At 40.7% G+C, this 24,302-nt stretch overlaps 1 long non-coding RNA gene across 1 annotated transcript in view; it reads right to left on the bottom strand.

The window, feature by feature from the left end:
* The window catches only part of LOC117526781, a 38,489-nt gene extending 14,512 nt beyond the window's left edge, over window positions 1-23,977 (bottom strand). Inside the window, exons 1-2 of the long non-coding RNA XR_004565348.1 lie at window positions 23,966-23,977; window positions 19,541-19,779 (exon numbers count right to left, since the gene is read on the bottom strand). This is a non-coding gene — a long non-coding RNA (uncharacterized LOC117526781). The remainder of the gene's footprint in view (window positions 1-19,540; window positions 19,780-23,965) is intronic.
* Window positions 23,978-24,302: the final 325 nt, after the last annotated feature.

Genomic DNA, 24,302 nt, shown 5'->3' with positions numbered 1-24,302 from the left:
GCCGATAATCTGTCGACCCATAAACAAGAAATTCAAATGTGTGTTTCATAGACAAAACACTCAAACTATTGACCTTGCTGAAATCTAACAACGCAACGCATGTGCTATCCATTCAAGCATCACAGATTATATAATGGTGCATCTTTTCCTGTCCTAAAGATCTTGTACAGATATCAGGGTAGGCCAAGTGTGACAGCTCAACATAGCATTCTTAATAATATAAGGTGGAGCTGAACAAAAACTATGTTTTTAAATTGCAATGGGGGGAGGGGGGCAGGGGTGCCAATTACATTTTAGGACGTGTATATTGTTTACTCATAACCAGCAGGGTTCTATATATTTGTTTTGGTACTACAATGTTGTGCAAAAAATATTCTCAGAAGTGAAAGAAGAAATAAAGCCCATCTGATTGCTGCAGGAGCCAAAAAGAAAAAGGAAAGAACTGAGTTGTGTGCTGTTCTCCTCACCACCAACCAAAATCCTGTGGAATCATCCTAGATTTAGCAGACTAAAGCCAATAGACCTATGGAGGCAGCTACAACCTCCCACCTGCCCCAACACAGTGTAGCAATAAACATCCTGCTCTCATCTTCCTGACATATTATCCAAAAACACAATGGGACACAGTGACAGTGTGCCACGAGAAAAAAGAAAATGGTTTGATGTAATGTCAATTTTCATCACCCATCATTTGCTAATGGCAAAGTTTTTCTCCTCATTAGAGGCAACCACACACTATTCTGGAGCCATGGTAGGAAGGCTGCAGCTGTCAAGTCGTAGAGGGGGCAGTTGCTTTCCCTCTGAACTTTAGCTAGCACATATCCTTGAATGCCTCAAGTGGCTCTCCCTCAGCACTGCTGACTCCAGTATCTCCTCAGCACGGACATTGGGATGTTTCTGTGACATCTACCAGCATTAGGTTTCCCCTTGTTGATGGCATGCAACTGCAATTAGGCAAAATAATGTCCTGTTTTCAAGTCAGCAATGTACAAATCAACAGGTTTCAGCATTAATATTTATTTATATATTATTATTTTTATATTAGAAGGAGTCAGACCACTTGCCATAACATAGTAGCACAGAAATTAATGAGTAACTACTTAACTCAGTGTTAATGGGACAACGCCTCATCCACCATGAAAATACACAAAACACACACATGTACTTAAATGCAAAACTAAGAAACATGATCGTGAATGTTCATAAGATGAAAGAACTCATCATGGACTTCAGGAAAAACAGATGGGACCACAACAACTCCCATAAATGGAGAACAGGTGGAAGCTGTCACCACCTTCAGGTTTCTGGGCAACCACATCTCTGCAGACTACTCCTGGAACTCAAACATCAGGGCTCTGGTTAAGAAGGCTCAGCAGCGGCTACACTTCCTGCCTATCCTCAGGAAGTACAACCTAGACACAAAGCTGCTGTTGGTCTTCTATCGCTCCTCGGTGGAGAGCGTACTGACATACTGCCTGGGTGTGTGGTAAGCAGGCTCCACAGGTGAAGACAGAAAGGCAGTGCAGAGGATCATAAACACTGCCCTAAAGTTCATCAGCTGTCCTCTGACCAGCCTGGAAAACATCGCTATAACTTGCTGCCTTAGCAGAACCAAAGCCATCACAGGAGGCCCCACACACCGTGCCTACTCCCTGTTTTATCTTCTGCCCTCCGGGAGACGCTATAGGGCAACAAAGTCCCACACCAACAGATTGTATGTTACTGCTGCAAATAAGTATTTGAACACCTACCAACCAGCAACAGTTCTGGCTCTCACAGACCCGTTAGTTTTTCTTTAAGAAGCCCTCTTATTCTGCACTCTTTACCTGTATTAACTGCACTTGTTTGAACTTGTTACCTGTATAAAAGACACCTGTTCACACACTCAATCAATCATACTCCAACCTGTCCACCATAGCCAAGACCAAAAAGCTGTCTAAGGACACCAGGGACAAAACTGTAGCCCTGCACAAGGCCGGGATGGACGACAGGACAACAGGCAAGCAGCTTGGTAGAACAACTGTTATGATTTTTTATTAGAAAGTGTAAGAAACACAAGATGACTGTCAATCTCCCTCGGTCTGGGATTCCATGCAAGATCTCACTTTGTGGGGTAAGGATGATTCTGAGAAAGCTCAGAACTACAGAGGAGGACCTGGTCAGTGACCTGAAGAGAGCTGGGACCACAGTCACAAAGATTACATTAGTAACACATGATGCTGTCATGGTTTAAAATCATGCAGGGCAGCAAGGTCCCCCTGCTCAAGCCAGCACATGTCCAGGCCCGTTTGAAGTTCACCAGTGACCATCTGGATGATCCAGAGGAGGCATGGGAGAAGGTCATGTGGTCAGATGAGACCAGAATAGAGCTTTTTGGAACCAACTCCACTTACCATGTTTAGAGGATGAGAACAACCCCAAGAAAACCATCCCAACCGTGAAGCATGGGGGTGGAAACATCATACTCTGGGAGTGCTCTTCTGTAAAGGGGACAAGTTGACTGCATCGTATTGAAGGGAGGATGGATGGGGTCATGTATTGTGAGATTTTGGCAAACAACCTCCTTCCCTCAGTAAGAGCATTGAAAATGGATCATTGCTGGGTCTTCCAGCATGACAATGACCCCAAACACACAGCCAGGGCAACTAAGGAGGGGCTCCGTAAGAAGCATTTCAAGGTCCTGGAGTGGCCTGGCCAGTCTCCAGACCTGAACTCAATAGAAAATCTTTGGAGGGAGCTGAAACTCCAAACCTGAAAGATTTGGAGAAGATCTGTATGGATGAATGGACCAAAATCCCTGCTGCAGTGTGTGCAAACCTGGTGAAAAACTACAGGAAACATTTGACCTCTGTAATTGCAAATAAAGGCTACTGTACTAAACATTAACATTGATTTTCACAGGTGTTCAAATACTTATTTGCAGCAGTAACATACAAATAAATTATTAAAAAAAAAAAATCATACATTGTGATTTCCGTTTTTTTTTTTTTAGATTATGTCTCTCACAGTGGACATGCACCTAAGATGAAAATTTCAGACCCCTCCATGATTTCTAAGTGGGAGAACTTACAAAATCGCAGGGTGTTCAAATACTTATTTTCCTCACTGTATATTCAATTGAATACACCACAAAGACAAGATATTTAATGTTCAAACTGAAACTTTGTTTTTGTGCAAATATTTGCTCATTTTGAAATGGATACCATGGGTCCATGTATTGCAAACACCCATGGACACACACGCACTCACCCATAGACCAACTCCCATAAACACCCCCCCCCCCCCCCCCCCCAAGACAACAAACAACCCAATCTACCTCCAACACCCCCCTCCCCCCCCCACAACAAACTACTGATGCCTCACAAGAAGGTGGTGGGATCACTTACTGCCCTTACTGTGTGGAGTTTGCATGTTCTCCCTGTGTCTGCTTGGGTTTCCCCTGGCTTTCTTCCATCCAGAGACATGCAGGTTAAGTGGATTGGGAAAAACTTTAAATTGACCATAGGTGCGCATGCATGGGTGAATGTGTTTGTCTGTCCATATGTGGCCCTGCCCATAAAGAGTAGAAATTTACTCTTCACCAAATAGATAGCTTTCTCCTTTAGTGCTTATTTAAAAACTGACTTCATAATCATATTCCAACTTTGTCCCTATATATCAAAACACAATTTCAGTTGTGGGAATTCTGGGGACTGGGACAGAATCTAGACAGGATCCTGTCTTTCTATATAAAATAGTTTGCATCTTGGAACTACTGGGGATAAAGATATAGGAGGCAAAACAACATTAACACACTCTGTAGGAATGAAGAACATGAAGACACACAACACAGCGTAATATAAAAATGCACAGTTACACACCCGGTTGCTTGATGTAGGCAGAAAGGAGGCAGCCTGTCTTATTCTGCCAAGGATGCAGAGGAGAGGAGAGGGAGAGGCGAGATGAGGACGAGAGGAAAAAACAGGCAGACAATGAAAGCAGCAGCAAAGCAACACCAATTAAAAACGACAGCCGCTAAAGAACCAGAAGGTGTGGGGCGGGGGGATCCTCACTGAAACATGGTAGCACTGGATGGGTGGGGGGACTGAAGGAAGCACTATTGAGCCAAGCAGACAAGGAGGGGTGGAGGAGACTGGATGGGTGGAGACTAGTAGGGTGGGGGTGTATTGAAATATCCATGCACCTCAATGTTTGCATCTTGAGAGGAAGAGAGAAAACGTGGGTTTTAGAAGGAAAACAAGCAAGGGATTAGGAAAAAAAAATAGAATAAAAGTGGAATACACAACAACAAAAACAGCACCAATGCATGCTGAGCAAGACAAAAAAAAAGAGAGAAAAAAAAGAAGAGAAATATACAGGAAGAACTTGAAAGGAAAACAGCTGCAAAGCATGTGTAGCCTCACGTGTTCTGAAAGCCTGTCAGACCAACCGCAGACACAACAGCAGTCTCAGGGAACGGAAACAGAGGATAGAAGAAAAGCGAGCATTCTCACCAAGCATAAAAAAACTATATGGTCAAATCATGGAATGTGGTAAAATCATCTCAACTCCATTCATCAGGCCACCTATTCCTGTTGCTACAGGAATAGGGGCTCTCCGGAGCCTTATTACTGAGAACATTATCGTGGATGGCTCTTACCTCGAGAACAATCCCTCTGAACCTACAACAGACCTCAAATACTATGCAATAATGTCTGTGGTACTGCATTTGCATTTACTGAAGTGGGATGACTTGAGGAAAACAAGCCTTTTCTACACTTGATAGGCAGTAATAATGTTTTTGTGTGTGTATATCCTGCAGTTGCACTGGGTGCTCAGTTTAAGTTCTGTCCATGGTTTAAGCAGGTAGAAATGTAAGAACACTTGCTACCAGGCTCACTGAACAGTGACAGTAATACTAACTGTACCAATCTCCAGATGAGGCACTGACTGGGGCACAGTGGATTGATGGGTGACAGTGGGGAACGCTGACATTCAGGCCTGCGCTATAAATAACAGCTTTGAAATTCACCTCAAGAAAATTAGCTCTCAGTGTCTTGGCTGCTTCCTCTGCCAAGTCAATATGAAACTTTAACAAGGTGGCAGCTCATTAAATAGGAAAACAGTGCACAAGACCGAGCAGGCCTGCTCCATGCAAGCCGGTACAGCCAAAGCGTAACGTATCAGGAAAACCCCATCAAAGGTAGTGTATCATTATGTGCATCTGTCTGTGCTGAAATGTACGTGGTGTTCATGTGAATATGGCTGTGCACAGTCTGTATTTTTTAGTCATGTTTGTAATGTCCCTATCCACTGGCTTACAGACTGTGCTCTGAATCATGCCTGAAGGTATGGATTGCTATGAAGTGCTTTTCTCAATGATAAGAAAGTAGAATGTCCTTAATGAAGCTCGAGTCAGAGTATAATTATTTCCCCCAACAAGGTCCAAAGGAGAATATCTCAAAGTGCTTGCTGACATTAGTTTTGCACAGAGGGTACTTGCTTTTTGGCATCTTTTAAAAGGTGAGTGTAAGGAAACAGCAACTATTTTGTTCACCACAGTCAGCCGACTGCACATTAACATATGCAGATCACCTGAAGCGTGAAACCTGTGTTATTAGTTTAACTACTAATTAACTAAAGACAGACACACCACTTTCAATAAAATAGTCTGCAAAATAAAAAATAAAACTGTAGCACTGTACTACTGTGCAGAGCACAGTAATGAACATGACGACAATTATACAGGAGGATAATAATAGAGGTGACATTGTAAAAATAATGGAATTAGTGGAAGAATCCCAAGCTTCTCCTTGTTTGCTTTCATTATTAAAGTACATTATGCAGTGTGGTTTAAAAGCACTTTTTATTTTGCTTATTTGGACTGACTGCCTCTTTTGTGTCCAAACAATTTTGCATTCATGTATTTGAATCCTTTGTCATCTTGTAAAATGCAGAGTAGGGAAGAAAACTAAATCCATCCATCCATTTTCTAAACAGACTTATTCTAGTTGAGGGTCACGGAGGCCTATCACGAGAGATTTCTTCTTGCTGGTGCCAACCATAATAAAAACACTCATAGCCAAGCCAGAGTGTGTCTCTCTGGTTAAACATCTCCAAATCGGACATTTGAATAAACCACAGAACATGTTATGTTTCATTATTTGTGGAGAAAAATTTAAATTTATCACTTTTATATTATTGTTAGTCAAGATAGACTAATGTGGTATGGCAGAGGCAATCCTGGATCATTTTTCAATGGAAATCAGTATTTTCTGCAGTTATCTGATATGTAAGAAGTAGCTAGTTTGAAAGAGTAATCATTCCTGCACTTTCAAATAGTACGACACTGTACCAATCAATCAATGATGCCAACAAACTTTCAAAATTATTAGCTGGATCTCACATGAAATACACACTACTGAACACACACAAAGGCAAATAAGCCAAATAGCTCAGTACTTCATCAGTTATGAACCATGAACACATGTACAACCCCTGGCAAAAATTATGGAATCACCGGCCTCGGAGGATGTTCATTCAGTTGTTTAATTTTGTAGAAAAAAAAGCAGATCACAGACATGACATAAAACTAAAGTCATTTCAAATGGCAACTTTCTGGCTTTAAGAAACACTATAAAAAAATCAGGAAAAATAATTGTGGCAGTCAGTAACTGTTACTTTTTTAGACCAAGCAGTGGGAAAAAAAATATAGAATCACTCAATTCTGAGGAATAAATTATGTAATCACCCTGTAAATTTTCATCCCCAAAACTAACACCTGCATCAAATCAGATCTGCTCGTTAGTCTGCATCTAAAAAGGAGTGATCACACCTTGGAGAGCTGTTGCACCAAGTGGACTGACATGAATCATGGCTCCAACACGAGAGATGTCAATTGAAACAAAGGAGAGGATTATCAAACTCTTAAAAGAGGGTAAATCATCACGCAATGTTGCAAAAGATGTTGGTTCTTCACAGTCAGCTGTGTCTAAACTCTGGACCAAATACAAACATGGGAAGGTTGTTAAAGGCAAACATACTGGTAGACCAAGGAAGACATCAAAGCGTCAAGACAGAAAACTTAAAGCAATATGTCTCAAAAATCGAAAATGCACAACAAAACAAATGAGGAACAAACGGGAGGAAACTGGAGTCAACGTCTGTGACCGAACTGTAAGAAACCGCCTAAAGGAAATGGGATTTACATACAGAAAAGCTAAACGAAAGCCATCATTAACACCTAAACAGAAAAAAACAAGGTTACAATGGGCTAAGGAAAAGCAATCGTGGACTGTGGATGACTGGATGAAAGTCATATTCAGTGATGAATCTCGAATCTGCATTGGGCAAGGTGACGATGCTGGAACTTTTGTTTGGTACTGTTCCAATGAGATTTATAAAGATGACTGCCTGAAGAGAACATGTAAGTTTCCACAGTAATTGATGATATGGGGCTGCATGTCAGGTAAAGGCACTAGGGAGATGGCTGTCATTACATCATCAATAAATGCACAGGTTTACGTTGATATTTTGGACACTTTTCTTATCCCATCAATTGAAAGGATGTTTGGGGATGATGAAATCATTTTTCAAGATGATAATGCATCTTGCCATAGAGCAAAAACTGTGAAAACATTCCTTGCAAAAAGACACATAGGGTCAGTGTCATGGTCTGCAAATAGTCCGGATCTTAATCCAATTGAAAATCTTTGGTGGAAGTTGAAGAAAATGGTCCATGACAAGGCTCCAACCTGCAAAGCTGATCTGGCAACAGCAATCAGAGAAAGTTGGAGCCAGATTGATGAAGAGTACTGTTTGTCACTCATTAAGTCCATGCCTCAGAGACTGCAAGCTGTTATAAAAGCCAGAGGTGGTGCAACAAAATACTAGTGATGTGTTGGAGCGTTCTTTTGTTTTTCATGATTCCATAATTTTTTCCTCAGAATTGAGTGATTCCATATTTTTTTCCCCTCTGCTTGGTCTAAAAAAGTAACTGTTACTGACTGCCACAATTTTTTTTCCTGATTTCTTATAGTGTTTCTTAACGCCAGAAAGTTGCCATTTGAAATGACTTTAGTTTTGTGTCATGTCTGTGATCTGCTTTTTTCTACAAAATTAAACAACTGAACGAACATCCTCCGAGGCCGGTGATTCCATAATTTTTGCCAGGGGTTGTAAAAGACACAGTGAGGCAGAATGTATTCTGGTTTGGTTTGAGAAAAAAAAAAAAAAATTGGCTCAGTAGATGACAATGGAATCAAAAAGAAACAAGGATTTTCTTAAAAGTAAAATGTGAAATATTAGTGATAATTTGCCAGTTGGCACAAAAGAGACACAAGCAGGCTTCTATTAACTGTTTTCTTGTATGCACTTCATTCTCTGTGCAACTTCACCATAAAGCTGGGACTAGTGGTGCAACAGACAAACATTCCTGTGTGCACTATTTTCCATCGTCCGGACCATGTAACTACTGTTCTTACACCATGCAATACTTCTATCTTAAAGACAGTAAATTATTTCCATTAAAAGGATCACACAGACTTGCTCAATCAGTGCGTCACAAATTCCAAAATAATTTTATTTGCATTTTCTCACAAAAAGACTAGCAAATGTAATTACATAGACAATACACATTGCATATGCTATTACAAGCGGCAAAAATTAATTGTACTAAGCTTTGAATGCTAAGAGTTTAAGACCCTGATCAGACTGGGGTTTGCAATCCCGCTTGAGCAGGAACTAAGACTATCCCCATCTTAGTAGTTAAAGTTATATACACCTGTTAACAGTAATATTTTGTAACAAATTTAACTTGGTAACAACTCTTAAGAAAAATGTTTACTGATGAATGTGAAGAAGTTAATTTAATCAACGTGCTTTGACATTCAAAGCAAACATTTAAACTCCATTGACTACACTAAACCAGACATAAAACAGTCCAGACGGCAAACAAATGAGCTGATCTTACAAGCATGAGCTCCAGTCCAGTGTGGAGCCACAGAGTTCATGACAGTGTTATTTACACAACTTTCAGAGTTGGTATTGGAACTGCTATGTGGCACAGATGTGGCATAATGAGTTTTATTTTTATTGTAGTCACATTTGAATACTGTTAAGCAGTCAAGCCTCTGACCTCTGTTACCTCTGTAAGACACTTCTTTTTTTAAATTAAAAGATGGCGCCTGTGTCTGGCCTCACTGTTGCCCGTGTTCTTGTTGTGTTTGTTTTGTTGTTAGTCCTCTTTCTGGTCTACGATGCTCTTGGTACTCGCTGAATGTTGGTTTTGAGTTGCATATCTGTCAACTTTCATGTGCTGCTTCACAGTCTCCATGTCCCTCTAATGGTGCAGCACTGTCTTATTTGAACCCCTGCGTGACATGGTGGGATTTGACCACTTCCGGGGACAACCAAGTATGCAACACAAACACAGCATCATTTCACATGGAAAAGTAATGTACTGTTTTGTTTTCGGCTAAAATTACCGAAGCAGTTGCGAAAAGTACAGATATTTTCGGTTCCCAGTAGAAAAGGGAAGACGAGACAAATGGGAGTGGTTGTGTCAGTACGTTTTAATGATATTTAATGTGAATAAGGATAATGGGGCTGTCCCCGGAAGTACAATTTTTGCATCAGATGCTCTTTCATTTAACCCCTTTATCGCCCACCCTCAAAATCAGACTACGGTGCCCAATTATCCAACATGAACAGAGTGAGGAGGGAAGGAAAGAACACCCTCCCCCAAACATCAGCACACTGAACACTCTGCTGGAACACTGCCAAGACTCACAGGCAGCAGCTCAGTTCCAGCTTTGCTTCCCCCATCCTCCTAATTCAATCCCAGTCCAGGATAGTCCTTACGTGCTCCTGAAGTCCCTAACCTCTCCTCGGTAGATAAATCAGACAAGGAAGAGGGTGTTGAACATAACCACCTAATCCTGCCACAGGAGTCCCTTTCATTCTCTCTAAAATTGATACATATATCATCTGACTAAAATCAGAAAAGCACCACGATGTATCCCAGATGGGGAAGAACAAAAATAACAAAGGATTGCAGAAGGGATGATATTCTATGAAGACGCCAATGAAAATTCTGTGAATTTTGCATAATTGTGATCCATGTTTCATCGTCTTGCACACATCTATCGAAGAAAAATATAGCAAATGCAAATTCATTTGACAGGCAAGTAGGGCTGAAACGATTAAGTAACTCGAATAATTCAATTACAAAAAAAGTCTGAAGCAAATTCTTTACGCTGAAGCTTTGTTTAATATTGTAGTATATATGCCAGGCCTGTATGTGGCGTTGTAATGCCCCGAGAAAAAACTGAGAAGACAACAGAGCATGCGCATAACTTGTGTAAGTGCTAATCAATGTAGTGCCAGAAGCTACAACTTTCCAAGGTGACAGAGTAAAATAAAGCCTTTTAAGAGAAAGAGGGTCCCCACTGATCATCTGAAATAGACTTACTGTGCATTTAGAGCAAAGCAATGTGTTTGTGTATTTTTAAAAAACACACGTTTTGGTCCAGAGCCCAGTTTTTCACAGGCTGTGTTCACATTCACACACATCCTGACTGACTGAGGATTATGCCGATGGCCTGCGCTTACAATCCAGTAAAGATCCAAAATTCCTAACAATGTGGAAAAAAAAGAAATAATTACCCAGGAAAACAGAAAGGGAACACCCTTAAGCCCCTTTCACATTGGCGTATTCATAGAGCTGCTCATTGTGGCGTATCGTCTACGCCGAGTTGAGCAGCTCTCCACCCACTTTTAGCAGCTCTACGTCAAGTTTTTTTCTCCCTACGCAGCAGTATGTTGAGGGCTATGCACGTAGGATGGAAGAAATTAAACATGTTTAATTTTCTTCGGCGTAGAGCGCTGGACACAGTTTTAAGCAGGTCTGCACGGCGTTACTGCATGCAAGTCTGTGCAACACGGCACTCCTGTACACAACCAAAAACTGAGTGTGTGAATCCAGAGGAATCAGCTGGAAAACATGATCACACAGCCCACAGCACCTGTGTGTTCAGAACAGGGAATCAAACCTCAACTCAGAAATTCTCTCTCTCTCTCTCTCTCATATCAAACCTGTGACTCTAAAATAAAAGCCTAGTTGCTCTATGTCAGTGCGATCATCAGATGCCCAGATAGATCAGGTCTGATCAAATCAGCGGACCTGATCGGAGCTTTAAAGGTTTAAACAAGTCACAGCGCTTCATTCACAGCAGCCTTTACCACAGCCAGACTCGGCAGCATCTGTACACAATGAAAATGATACACCAAGACAAAATAATCATAACAATGTTAAATGACTGTTTATGACGTGAACCACACTGTGCAGTAGAGAACAGAGCGCACTTCCACAGAGGCAGAAAATAGCAGCTTTGGCTACATACACGGCAGTAATAAAACTGTAAAACCCTCATGATACAGTCCACTGTTTTCCAAGTGTAGTGGTGTGTTCTACACAGCCAGCAGGAGTGAACTGGTATAGCGGCAAGGGCTACACACGACTGTGTGCACACATTAAAAAGCGAACACGCAGCTGCAAGCAGATCTATGAACACAGAAAAAGGCTGAGTACGTGCGCATTTTGGGTGTATTTAAATGAAACAACGCTGCAATACGCGGCTCTACGAATATGCCAATGTGAAAGGGGCTTGAAACTGACAATCTGCTTGATGGTGCAGCGACACTGTCATTATTTAGGAAGAGCACTGGACAATTGATGTTTAAAAATGCAAAGTACTTTTTATCCAATTACTCCATTAATAAAATACTTGATTTCAAAAATATCTGATAGCTGCAGCCTATGTGTAAGTATTTTTTTATAAATGGTGTGGTAAAAAAAAATGAGAATCTTCACAACGTCAACATATGGACATATGTTGAACAAGAATATTATGGAGTATGCAAATCATTATATTGGGAAATGCAGCCCAACAGATCTTGGAGCATAGTGCACACATGAACAAGATCAGGCAACAATTTGCCGATTTGTGTCGAGCACTTTCAACTCGTCTCAGGCACGCCAGCATTCTTCGCCTTACTGTTGGTGCTCAGAGTCCCTCAAGGATCATCTACCCCTCCCTTTGCATATGGTCACCTCCAGTTGACCACTCCACAGCCTGACTTTCAGATACCAAGGGATGGAGTTTCCAAACATAAGACAAAGAGCAGGAAATACAATAAAATCAATAACGATACCGCTGTTGGTCTGGCAAATTTGTAGCAGTAGTAACTGTTAACAAGAATGAAGCCAGTATTCAATGACAGATAAATACCCTCTGCTCGTGAACTGTCTGCACAGTTGTCCTAAGAAGGCGTGAACACCTCAGCAACATTGAGTAGTCAACTGAAAAGAAACTATAGCAATGAACCCTCAATTAGCACAGGCACTAAGTAGGTAGTAAAGCAGCCCACCAAGGAATAAAGATCATTACTTGCCTGGAAATAGCCCAACTTTCTGTAACCAAAGCTATAGCAAAACCCCCGGTGGAGACAAGCACCAGCTATATAGACTCTGGAGGACAAAATGTAACTACTGCTAACACATTCCAAAACTAACGGCATAGGTGTTGAAATACAAATAGCAGCCAAAGCTAACAATAAAACCACTTGTGTGCTTCGGCTAAAAGATGTAAAGGAATTGTGCAACGCATATCCAAGTATTACATATGGTCTCTAGCAGTCAGGAAGAATGAAACAGAACAGTGCATTAGGAATGTAGGCAGAATCACAAGGCTGCTATTCCAAATCATAACCAAGTTTTTAAGTACATTTTTAAATGATTCATTATATTTTAACCCTCTGAAGTCGTTTGACGCGGAGACGCGTCCAAGTCCCATAACTGAATTAAGCGGTTGTACCATGAAATCCCCCACACTCTGAGTTTACCAAATGTTTTAATTCTGTTGATAGACCCAGTCGAACTTGAATAATGATTTAATAATTGTCACCAGGATTTTTCCTAAATATTATGGTAATGTGTGGAGCGGCTCTTCGTGCTTTGTTTTGTCCAGCAAGTGCGCTAACGGGACTTCTCTCCTCCTTTCCTCTTCTCTGCCTGGAGCAATTGCAAGGGGAAAAAAATATGACTTTCCCTTTATCATTTGGTGGAAAATGCACATCCTAAACCAAATAAAAATGATCATCAACCCACGTATTTGGTTGTGGAGGTACTGCATTCAGCATGCGTGTGAACACCTTCGTCTTTCCTGTTCTGTGGCCGGGGGATTTCTTCCCCTTTATCATTGGTGGAAAAACGCATAATGTAAAACCAATCAAAACCATCGACCCAATGTAGGTTGATCACCAACCCCACGTGGCCCTGTTACTGGGAAAAAAAAAGTCACCAAATGTCAGGCCTGTGACATGTCTAACACAAGTCAGAGAGGTCTAGGGCTGAAACGATTAGTTGAGTAATTCGAATAATTCGATTACAAAAAATGTTCAAGGCAAATTCTGTGCCTTGAAGCTTCGTTTAACATTGTAGTACATATGTCAGGCCTGTGTGTGGCGCTGTAATGTCCCCAGAAAAACAAACAGAAGAAGACTAGACCAAGCGCTAATCAAATTAGCACAAAAGCTACAGCTTTCCAACGCAACAAACAGAGGGAAATAAAGCCTTTTAGGAAAAAGACGGTCCACGCTGATCAACTGAAACAGCTTACTGTGCATTTAAAGGAAAGTAGTGTGTTTGTTTTTAAAAAAAAAAAAAAAAAAAAAAACTTTCGTCCGCTGGCCGCTCTACGCGCGGCGGCCGGCTGCTGCCTCTCTGCCCGGTGTGAGCGGCTCAGCACTGCCATCACACAGTCGCTGGAAGAAGTCCACTCTTTCTTCTGTGTTTTGCTTAGACTCGCAATGAGTGCTTCGCTTTTTAATTTTCGCTTTTTTGGGCAACACACAATGCTTCACAAACATGGGAACTCAAAATAATAATAAAAAACCAGTGACTGCGAGGCTTGCATGTTCAACCTCCAGCTGAAAATGAAATGCATTGGCTGGATCGCAGAGAGTGTTAAAAAGAAATTCATGCAGGGACCCAGCCCACCACCTTAATAAATAAATAAATAAAAAATTAGGGGTGCGGGGGGGGGGGAATCGATTCACGTCCGAATCGCGATTCTTATTTATTACGATTCTGAATCGATCCAAAATGTCCAAGAATCGATTTTTAAACATTTTTTTTTTTACATTTCCTTGCTTACTCGCTGCGTGTACTGTTTGTCAGGCAACGGCTTCTGTACTACAGCGTCCCCGTGAGGGGAGGGTCCGACATGCTTCAAACATTCGTGAGCTGCAGCTTAGCATAGTGAACGAAGAGCTAATTCAGCCAGCACCATCTTTGCTGAAGGCAAATGTTTGAGCGCATTTTGGATTTTATTATTTGCTGCGTAAGGAGCTTGACATGACTTATGGACTGTGCAAAATCTGCAAAATGAAAGTCAAGTACTTCGGAAACACTTCAAATCTGCAAGCCCACATGCTACGCCATGACCCGGTGCTAAAAGGAGTTGAGCAGCGGTATCTGACGACTACTGACCAGTGCTTCACTAAACTGCCAGCCAACTCTGAACGAGCAAAGCAGATAAACTTACATCTTTATAATCACTTGATTAACCTTGTAAAGCTGCATTTTCTTAAACATAAACATTTTTTAAGTAATATAACTATTTCTCAGAGCTCTTTGAATCAAAGTCACCCCAAGAATCGGAATCGAATTGAATTGCGAGTTGTTGTACGATTCAAATCCCTAATAAAAATGGTTAAATTTTACAAGTTGGGGAAAACAAAAAACAGAAAGCCACAACCCATCGCCATTTCAGCAAAAGTCAAGACTTTGGCCCGACTTTGGCTGAGCTCCTGACACCAGGAAAGATCCAAAACTTGTAAAGACATGAAAAAAATACATAATTACCCAGGAAAACAGAAAGGCATACACTATATTTGACAATGTCCGTGATGACGCAGTGACATTGTACCATTACTTAGGGAGAGCCCTGGACTGTTAATGTTTTAAAATGCAAAAGTGCTTTTTATCCGATTACTCAATTAATTGCCAGAATAATCAATAGAATACTCGATTACTAAAATAATCGATAGCTGCAGCCCTAGAGAGATCTTGTTTTTTTGTGAGTGGCACAAACAATTTGTATGGCATCTTACTGCATTACAGTTGTGCAAAAAACACCTGAAGCATTTCCTGCATTTTAGTGTAAATAGTCTTTTATAACTTTGTTGTTTGCTACATTTATACATATGTTTTTAGTAATTTACAATTTATATTTGCAATATAAGTTACAAAAATGATTTGTTAGACATGTTTGTGGTGTTCACAGTTAAAAAAAAGAAGAAAAAATTCTATTCAGATTTTATTTTCTTGTATGAATTTAGGTTCATTGTGTTAATACCGTATGTCACAATAAAAGAAACTGTCAAGTCACACAGGTGAGGTTGTGCTGAAAAAAAAAATGACACCAAACAAGGCAAAGTAAACAGTTTTTTTTAAAAGGTAATTATGAAGGAAAAAACCAAAAGTAGTCAAAAACGGCCAATTATACCCTGTACTCTAGAGGCTTAAGTACCCCGAAATAATTCAACAGACAAATCAACTTTTTAAAAACAATAACAGGGATATAAAAACAAAAACCATTGGCTGAGAACAGACATTATGTAATGACTCACTACTTCACAAAAGAGAAAATGCACACAAAACATTATTGTACACTACAAATGCTACACTGGTGAATTTTGAATTTCCAGCTCCTATGAAAGAAGGACTTCACTTTTTTTTTTATTACAGTCACGTTTGAATGCTGTTAGCAACCAAGCCTCTGAACTCTATTACCTGTGTTTTTAGGTATATATATATATATATATATATATATATATATATATATATATATATTGTTAGTTTAGGAAATTATTCCATGGGCATTAATACAACTTCTGTACTGGAAGTACAAAAGCCCTTACACTCTCAAAATAGCAATAAAATAAATTGTAGACATGTTAGTGGTACAAAATACACCCAGGTCTGTGTTTTTTTGCTTTTAAATCGGTATATATTAACTCAGGGTCATTCTTGAATGTTACAGTGAGATTGTTTATGGTGGATGTTGCAGCCCTATACAGTTTATAAATTTTAGTATTTAATACAACCATCCCTCCAATCACAAATGCCATTTACCCTACACCCTAGATTTCAAAGTAGCCATCCATGGAGCAAAGGGAAGGTATAACGGTTTTAGGCAGCCTTTTACTGAATGCAGCTGATTCCACTGTCAACACCCTCTATAGAGCAGCACCCTGCAGAGAAGTTAAGTGCGTTATCTATCTGGACCGTGCCAGTTGTTTGAAAAGCCTCATAATCACAGGCTCAGTAACTACTACAGACAGGCTAGGGCTAAGGTCAATGATGAGGAAACGAGATCTCCAACACAAGCACAACTAAGAGGCATTTACAACATCCAACAAAAACTGTCTCGCAGAGGGAGAACAAAAATTACGCAAGGGGATTACAGTGATATAGGACAAGTAAGTCTACTGCAGTTACATTTGGACCTGTAGTGGAATCGAGGCTAATGACAGCAACCTGAGGATTACACCAGTGCTCATGTTTTGTCTGTACAAGAGTCAGATAAGCCTTCGGTTTCCTTTTAAACAGATGATCCTGTGCCTTCAGTGATAAGAGACTACAGATGGAGTTACCTCATCAGTTCTAGCCATGGCTTTGATTCACTCTAATCAAAAAGATGTCTCTATGGCAGCAACCTACAGTCTGATGGGATCAAGAGCCAAAATGGCTTACAGGTTTTATGCCAATGCACTGCCAAACGGGGAAAGTTGCAATAAATTTAATAGAGTCAGGGTTGTAGAACAAACTAAAGCATATCTCATTCTGGGTCTTACTGCACTGCACAACAACAAACAGTGGCTTCATTCACATTGGCTCTTTGCCTGTCTGGTCAGGATAGCTTCCCAATTGAAAATGCAGATTTTAGTTTCAGTAACTGCTAAAGGTTAGACTAACTAAAAACCAGCATCTTTGCACTTACCTTGTGTGCATTTCTTTTTCTGAATCAATGGACCTGCTGGTCAATGGTATCCCAAATACTTAACAGTTCCGCTCCTCTATCACATATTATGTGATGGAATGTATTTCAGACATGTAATAAACAACTTTGCAGCAAAGTGTACCAACAATATTACCAAGCTAACATTAAACCCAGTTAACTTGCTAACGTTAATGAAGCTCCACATCGATCGCATCACCGGGTCACCGAAAAATGTCTGTGTATGTTGATGCTGAAATGCTTTCACAATGAAGCACATTCAGTGAAAAAAAAAAAAAAAGTTAGCAGCAGTTTTATTCATTTTCCTTTCTATTTAAAGCAATGAGGCATAAAAAAGCACAGCTCTCAATAGCAGATCTCTGCTTTCTCCCATTACCTCTACAGGTTGACAGTGTACTTAAAAAAAAAAAATTAAGCCAGAAAACAATCAAGAAGGACTTTCTTAAAAGTAAGATGTAAATCAGCCATAGTTTGTCAAATGATACATGGGAGACTTGAATTCCACCTGGAACTATTTCCACAATTCTCAAAAGTGACACAGAATACCAGACTAGGAGGATTCATGCCTCTATTGAGAATCCAAATATTAACAGCAGCCAATCATAATAGTTCCTAAACTGCAAACATTTGCAAGAAGGATTAAAAAGAGAACTGTGTTACAGACATCTTCACATGCCTTCAGAATAAGCCCATCGGTATCCCAATCAATGCTTGCACACACCACAGATTTGCCCTAGTGCCCTCCAGCTGAGCAACCTGCAGATAACAATGGTACTAAAAGCATTTGTGCCTATGAAGGGTATGGTTTAAACAAAAGCAAACTATTGAGCAGACTTCCTAATCTAACAGGTCTTTCTTAATTTTCTTTTCAGCAGCTTTACAAACACACAACAGGGACCCACCCCACAATAAATACTGCGCATCTTTTTGGATGGTCATGTGTACGGAAGGACCTCTGATAAGAACAGATCTTGTGTCTGTTTCTCATTGAGCTGTGGGTCTAGAGCGCACTGCAGCCACCTCACAACCTGATTAACAACTGCAAGGCTTAACCAACTACCACTGCTACAGGTTTAAACATAAAAGAGACACAAGCTCAGACAACAAACACCACAGACATTATAATATTATGTATTCATCTGTAAAGCAACATACAAAATAGTATTTTTTCACCAAAATCCATATTCACATACATTAAAAGTACAAAAATATTTAAACATATACTGAAGAATCTCTGACAAAACCGCATGTGCACATGTATCTTTCTGGTGTTGCTGGCACACATTTTTTATTTCATCACCCCATTGGTGTACGATGATGGAGATAAGACAGTGACAAGGATGTTGGTGGGGAAGGGAGAGCCTGAAATTGAATGGGAAATTATCTACTTCAATTAAGCCACGTGGAGGATATATTAAAAGCTATACTTCAGCACCTGGGGACATGATGCAGGAAAAAGGGAAGCAATGGAAGGAGACAGTTCAATCAGCCTAGGCTTTCTCACAAGCGACAGGGGCGGGAGGGAGTGAGACAGGATAGCGAGCTATGTTTAATAATGTACTTGGAAGTGTAGCAGAATGCACAAGACTCTGCAAGATACATGAGACACAGGAAAGACTAAAGTCAAGTGACATGGCAACAATGAGGGGGGGAGCAGTGCCTCAATCTCTGAGGAAAAAAAACAGCAGGAGCAGTAGTAGTATTGTTGTAGTCCCGCAGTTGTTCCTTAATATATAAATTAAAGGTGGCAACATCTGTTTGAATATTGAAAACAATGGTGTTGAAGAACATGTGTCTCTGGCAATCAAACAATAAAAAAGTAAATACCCCATTACACTACACACACTTGTACTGGAAGTGTTCCAGACATTCTCAGCCATTCTACAATGACTACAACACAAGAGATCCAGACAATCTTCTACAAGAACCTTAAAATAATCCCATTATGATCACTTGAAGGAAACAAATGCAGCACTCTGGGATCTGACATTTCAAAAGGCATAAAATGGCAGAGAAGCTAATTTAGATGGAAATTCTACACTGACAAAAAGAAAATCCTCAGTCAGACAAGCGCAATCACCAAACACCAAAATATTCCTGTTTTTCAGGGGAATTCAGTTTTACTATTTATTTATTCCGAGGTGACGTTATAATTGTCAGTTTACAGTAAGTCATACATTGTGTATATTTTTCATTTGTCATATCTCTGCATGACTGATGTTTATTTTTATCCTTATTTTAATCACTACGATGCACACCGAATCAAATGCTGGTAACTATACAAACACTATGACAAATAGTGTTTATAAATCGCTTCAATGCAATTTAAAACGTGCAAATTATTAGTTTAAAAATATAATATTGCGTTATTTATTCAACATTGTTTGCCGATTATTAGATCTGCACAGATTAATTTTGGTTTTCAAACACCGGGCAGCAATGGCACATTATGACAGGGGGAAATCCATAAAATTTACCTTGTGTTAACGAACAGCTTTGGCAGCTTTCAGCGAAGAGCCCGTGCATGGCAGAAGCTGATGTAGAAAAGCAATCCCCGATGTCTTTTCTAAAGTTACCCGTAAAGAGATGGAGCAGGAATTCAGTCATTAAAAATAAATTCGCACTCGACAGATAAGCCGACCGCTTGGTGAAAAGACACCGAGGTAAACAACGGCTGTTCGGCCAGATATATACACAGCAAATACGGTGATTTTAGCTTTATGAGCCACTTCAAAAAATGCAATGAAATCACGCTGAAAATAGTTAAAACGTCACGATATAATAGAAGGGGGCGGGGAAGGAGACAAAGCGTAATAATAAAAAAAACAAAAAACGAGTTTTAAAAGAGCAGCTAAATTATGTTAGCTAGCGTTAGCTGGCTGGCTTTGTCGACCGAGTTTTCGAAGAATTCAAATTGTTTCCGTCCAAAAGAAGAGAAAAAAACATACGCACGTACAAAAAAAAAAAAAAAAAGCCAACGAGTTCTCACGTATTATTAGAGCGAGCCGACAGCCAGCCGGCCAAGTTGTTTTAAAGTGCAAAACAAAGGTTGGTGTTTAGGTCACCAGCTGCGCCACTAGCGACGGGCTGGCTCCCGTGGACACGGAGTGAAAAACGGCTTCGAGCAAATACATCGTGTTTGGATCCAGACGGCGGAGCGGACGGTCATGGCAGGCGTTCAGTCAGCTCTCGCAGCCATTTTGTTCAAACTAACAACACCGCAGTCTGCCGCCGCCACCGCCTCCTCCTGCTCCACCTCCTCATTCCCCTCCTCCTCCTCCCGCAGAGCGCACAGACCGAGAGAGAAGCAGCTGGAGCTACATCACTCCCGTCCAACCACAACGCCGGCAGCTGACTCCGCCTGCCAACTCTAAGCCCCGCTCCCTACGACTCCCAACCTTCGATCTGCGAAAGTATGACAAAACAGCAAAAGAATGGAGATAGTGATGCACTTAAAAAAACACACAGGATGCCGTGTGAGGTTTTGCTATTATAAATACATAAGTAAGATAAAAACACGCAAAATCCACACACAAATGAGAAGGTGATCCCAGGAACTTGTCACTGTGAGACAACAGCACTGAGCCGCTGTAGCACGATTAATATCTGACAATATGGAAATACTTTGTTAATAAATTCACAAAACTGGTTGACAAAAAAGTAATTTCACCATAAGCTTGAGTCAACTACACAAAGTATTTCTTAAAGGCGCTGTGCAATCTTCCATGACCTAACATGACCTTTATGAAGACTCTTAGTCACAGAAAAACGGGCGATAATTTAAATCCATTTACAACATGAGAGATTCCGTCGTCCCTGTGCTGCTTCAAAAACCGCATCTGCCGTCTCGAGAAAGAAAGCCTCATTCTCTGCACTCCTTTCTTATGGAAATGGCCTGTGCCTGCGCACGCGTGTCCACACACACACTGTGCGGTGGGAATGGATCAGGGTTGTGGTCCTCAAAACGAAGGCTGACCACTAAGAACTCTTTCAGCAAAGCTTTGAGAGCGACTGCTAATGAGAAAGAAAGGTGCTTGAGCCAAAAGTTTTCTCTCTCTCTCTCCTTTCAAGGCAAGGTGCCCAGAGCTATTAAATCAGAATGTTCCAACTGAATGGAGAAAGCAGATGTTCCATACGCAGGGTTAAGAGAGGTGAACGTTGAGGGGAATGCCTTTAGGGAAATGTAGTTCACTGTGGATGGTCAGTTATTACACGGTGTATCGGAATTTACTGTTCATTTGTACAACCCAAAACCGCTTGTGTTGCTAGCAAAAACTTTTGCTCACAGTTAATCATGACTTGAAAATGTGGTTTATTGCAGGATTATGTAAAACTAGCACACTGGGGATCCACAGGTTCTAGCTTGGAGTAGTGTTTATAAAATAGGTAGCGGACATTTTTCAGGGGTGGTAATAAATTATACAACATTTCTATAATAATTTGAACTGAAAATGCGAAAGTTTTGTGAATAACTATTTATTATTTGCCACATTTAGATGATGCCACGTTTTACAACTGGCAAGGTTGAGATTTCCTTTGTTCAGAGCTTGTCTGGATACCAGGGAGTGATTAAAGGTGATATCAACATCCATTGTTCACTATTGTGATCAATATCCTTAATTTCTCCCAAAATTTTAATCCTTTCAACTTTCTGTTTTCGCTGCGTTCATCCTTGACCCAAAACACATAAGCACACCAAACGGCAAATGTCAACTCTCCCCAGTTTCTCCGTGATCTAAGTTAAACACATGTACACAGAGGCCACTTTGCTTTTAACGCTGTAGCTTCAAGGTGGTCATGTTGTACTAAATTTTAAGTCAACGCAGTCATTAAAGGTTTCTGGAAATTACCTAGTCTCCAAATATGGACTGCACCACTATTTATACCAGTTCATTTTGTCAACATGATGAACTGGAATAATGTCAGGCCACATTAATAAGAAACAAAAGAGAACAGTTTTTGGATGATTCGGACTTTCAGACCAATAGCAGGAAGTTGAGGCAGGTTATCGTCACCCATTAAATAGTAGAAGAAGAAAAAAAAGACATAGGTTGTGTCCAAATTCAGTGACTGTATGCTTCAAAGGCTGTAATTGTCAGTTTAACTAAATATCATAAGATTTTAGGCAATTAGATTTACTGTATACCAGGTCTGTTCAAAAAGTATCTGACCTTGCAGCGAAATTCATGCCGATGGCTTGGGCACGAAGCTGATGGCGGAACAAAAGCGCCACCGTGTTGAAGTCTCACAGGACCTGTTGTGACATGCTCACCTCTTCCACAATTTCTCGGATAGTCACACGACTGAAAAGCCACTGAAAGCCGTCTGAATCTTCCGAATGGTGAAAGAGGTGAGCATGTCACAACATGTCCTGTGAGACTTCAACACGGTGGCGCTTTTGTTCCGCCATCAGCTTTGTGCCCAAGCCATCGGCATGAATTTCGCTGCAACTCTTTTCATGGCAAAATCTTCTGTCACAGTGGAATGTACCAAAAAAGTGCTGATGTCCACCTCTTCCACAATTTCTCAGATAGTCACACGATGGTCCCACATCACCACAGCGTTCACTTTGGAATGATCTGGTCATTTCAGCATGTTGATGGCCGCCCGGAGCGCGGCGTGCTCTCCACCGTTGTGCGTCCGTCTTTTAACCGGTTGTACCGCTCCTTAACCTGTGTGATGCCCATAGCATCGTCACCGAAAGCCGTCTGAATAATCCGAATGGTTTCCATCTGGCTGTCGCCCAGTTTCTGGCAAAATCTGATGCAGGCGTGCTGCTCCAGTCGTTCCACCATTTCCTTGCAAAGAAAAAACGATGAGAGACTACACCCATCCTCACACAAAGGCTGCTTACAAACAAATGACACAATCGACAGGCGTGAAAAAATTCACGCATGCACACGAAGGCTCAAGGTTGGCTCATGCAAGCACGTGATTCAAATTCATCAGGTTTTTGAAAAAAATAAAAAGGTCGGATACTTTTCTAACAGACCTCGTATATTTATTTGACTAAAATCTTATATTTAGTCAACTAAATCTAGAATTAAACAAAAAAATTCAGATGACTAAATTATGACTAGAACTAAATGACATTTTAGTCAAGACGGTGACTAAGACTAAATCAAAATATGGTGTCAAAATTAACAGATTAGATTAGATAGAATTTAATTAATCCCTTGGAAAGGCTCCCTCAGGGAAATTTAGGTTCCAGCAACACAAAGCACACAGAATATCAAAAGTGAAAGTAAAAAACAATTTGCAAATATAAATACACAAATATAAACAGTGCTCACTACTGGTTTACTGGCTACTACTGTTCCTCTCCTTCCCATCCTCTGTCTTCCTATTGCTCCTCCTCCCCCGAGTGAGGAGTTGTACAGTCTGATGACTTGAGGAACAAAGGAGTGTTTCAGTCTGTTGGTCCTGCACTTGGGAAGGAGCAGTCTGTAGCTGAGCAACACTGAGCAAGATGGGGATTAAGCAGCATGATTACTGCATATTTGTGCATTGGTCTGGTGACAATAAAAGCCCACTTTAATATGTGCACTTTTATGACAACTCAATGCCACATGTTTTGAGGGAGTGTGAAATTGGTGTGCTAACTGCAGGAATGGCCATCCTCAGAGCTGTTGCCACGAACACATTTCACTGCCATAAGCAGGCTCCAGTGTCGTTTTCAACCCGTTTCGCAACTGTAGACCACATGTAATCACGCCATCCCAGGACTATGTCCAGCTTCTTCACCTAATAAATACCTTCTTGCAAGACTCCACATTTTAGACTGGGCTTTTATTGTGACCAGACATATGCACAACTGTGCAATAATCACGCCGTTTAATCAGCATCTTGATATACCACATCAGACAGGTGAATGCATTACTTAAGCAAAGGTGAAGATGAACTTTCACTTCAAATCATGAAAAACGAGAGCGAAAATGAAAATTTGCCTTTAAAATTTTTGTCGAGCGCAGGTAAGAAGAACGATAAGATGTGCCGATGTTTCAATATTCAGACACGTTTATGTGCTTGAGAAAATCCATCGTCCAACTCGTCACAGTTGTTCTTCTAAGTGTCTCTGGGATGTTTCTTTCACTCCACCAATTTCCCTAATTACTTTCACATTTAGGTAGACTGCTGACAGAAGAGAGCCAATGGGTAAGGTCTGCCTGACACTGTGATAAGAAACATTCCAGACACGAGCTGTGGGGCTGCAGAAAAGGCAATTGCTCACTCCTTGCC

Source organism: Thalassophryne amazonica, chromosome 15 (assembly GCF_902500255.1).
Source record: "Thalassophryne amazonica chromosome 15, fThaAma1.1, whole genome shotgun sequence".
NCBI classification, from domain to species: domain Eukaryota; kingdom Metazoa; phylum Chordata; class Actinopteri; order Batrachoidiformes; family Batrachoididae; genus Thalassophryne; species Thalassophryne amazonica.
This window is presented reverse-complemented; position numbering and strand designations above follow the sequence as displayed.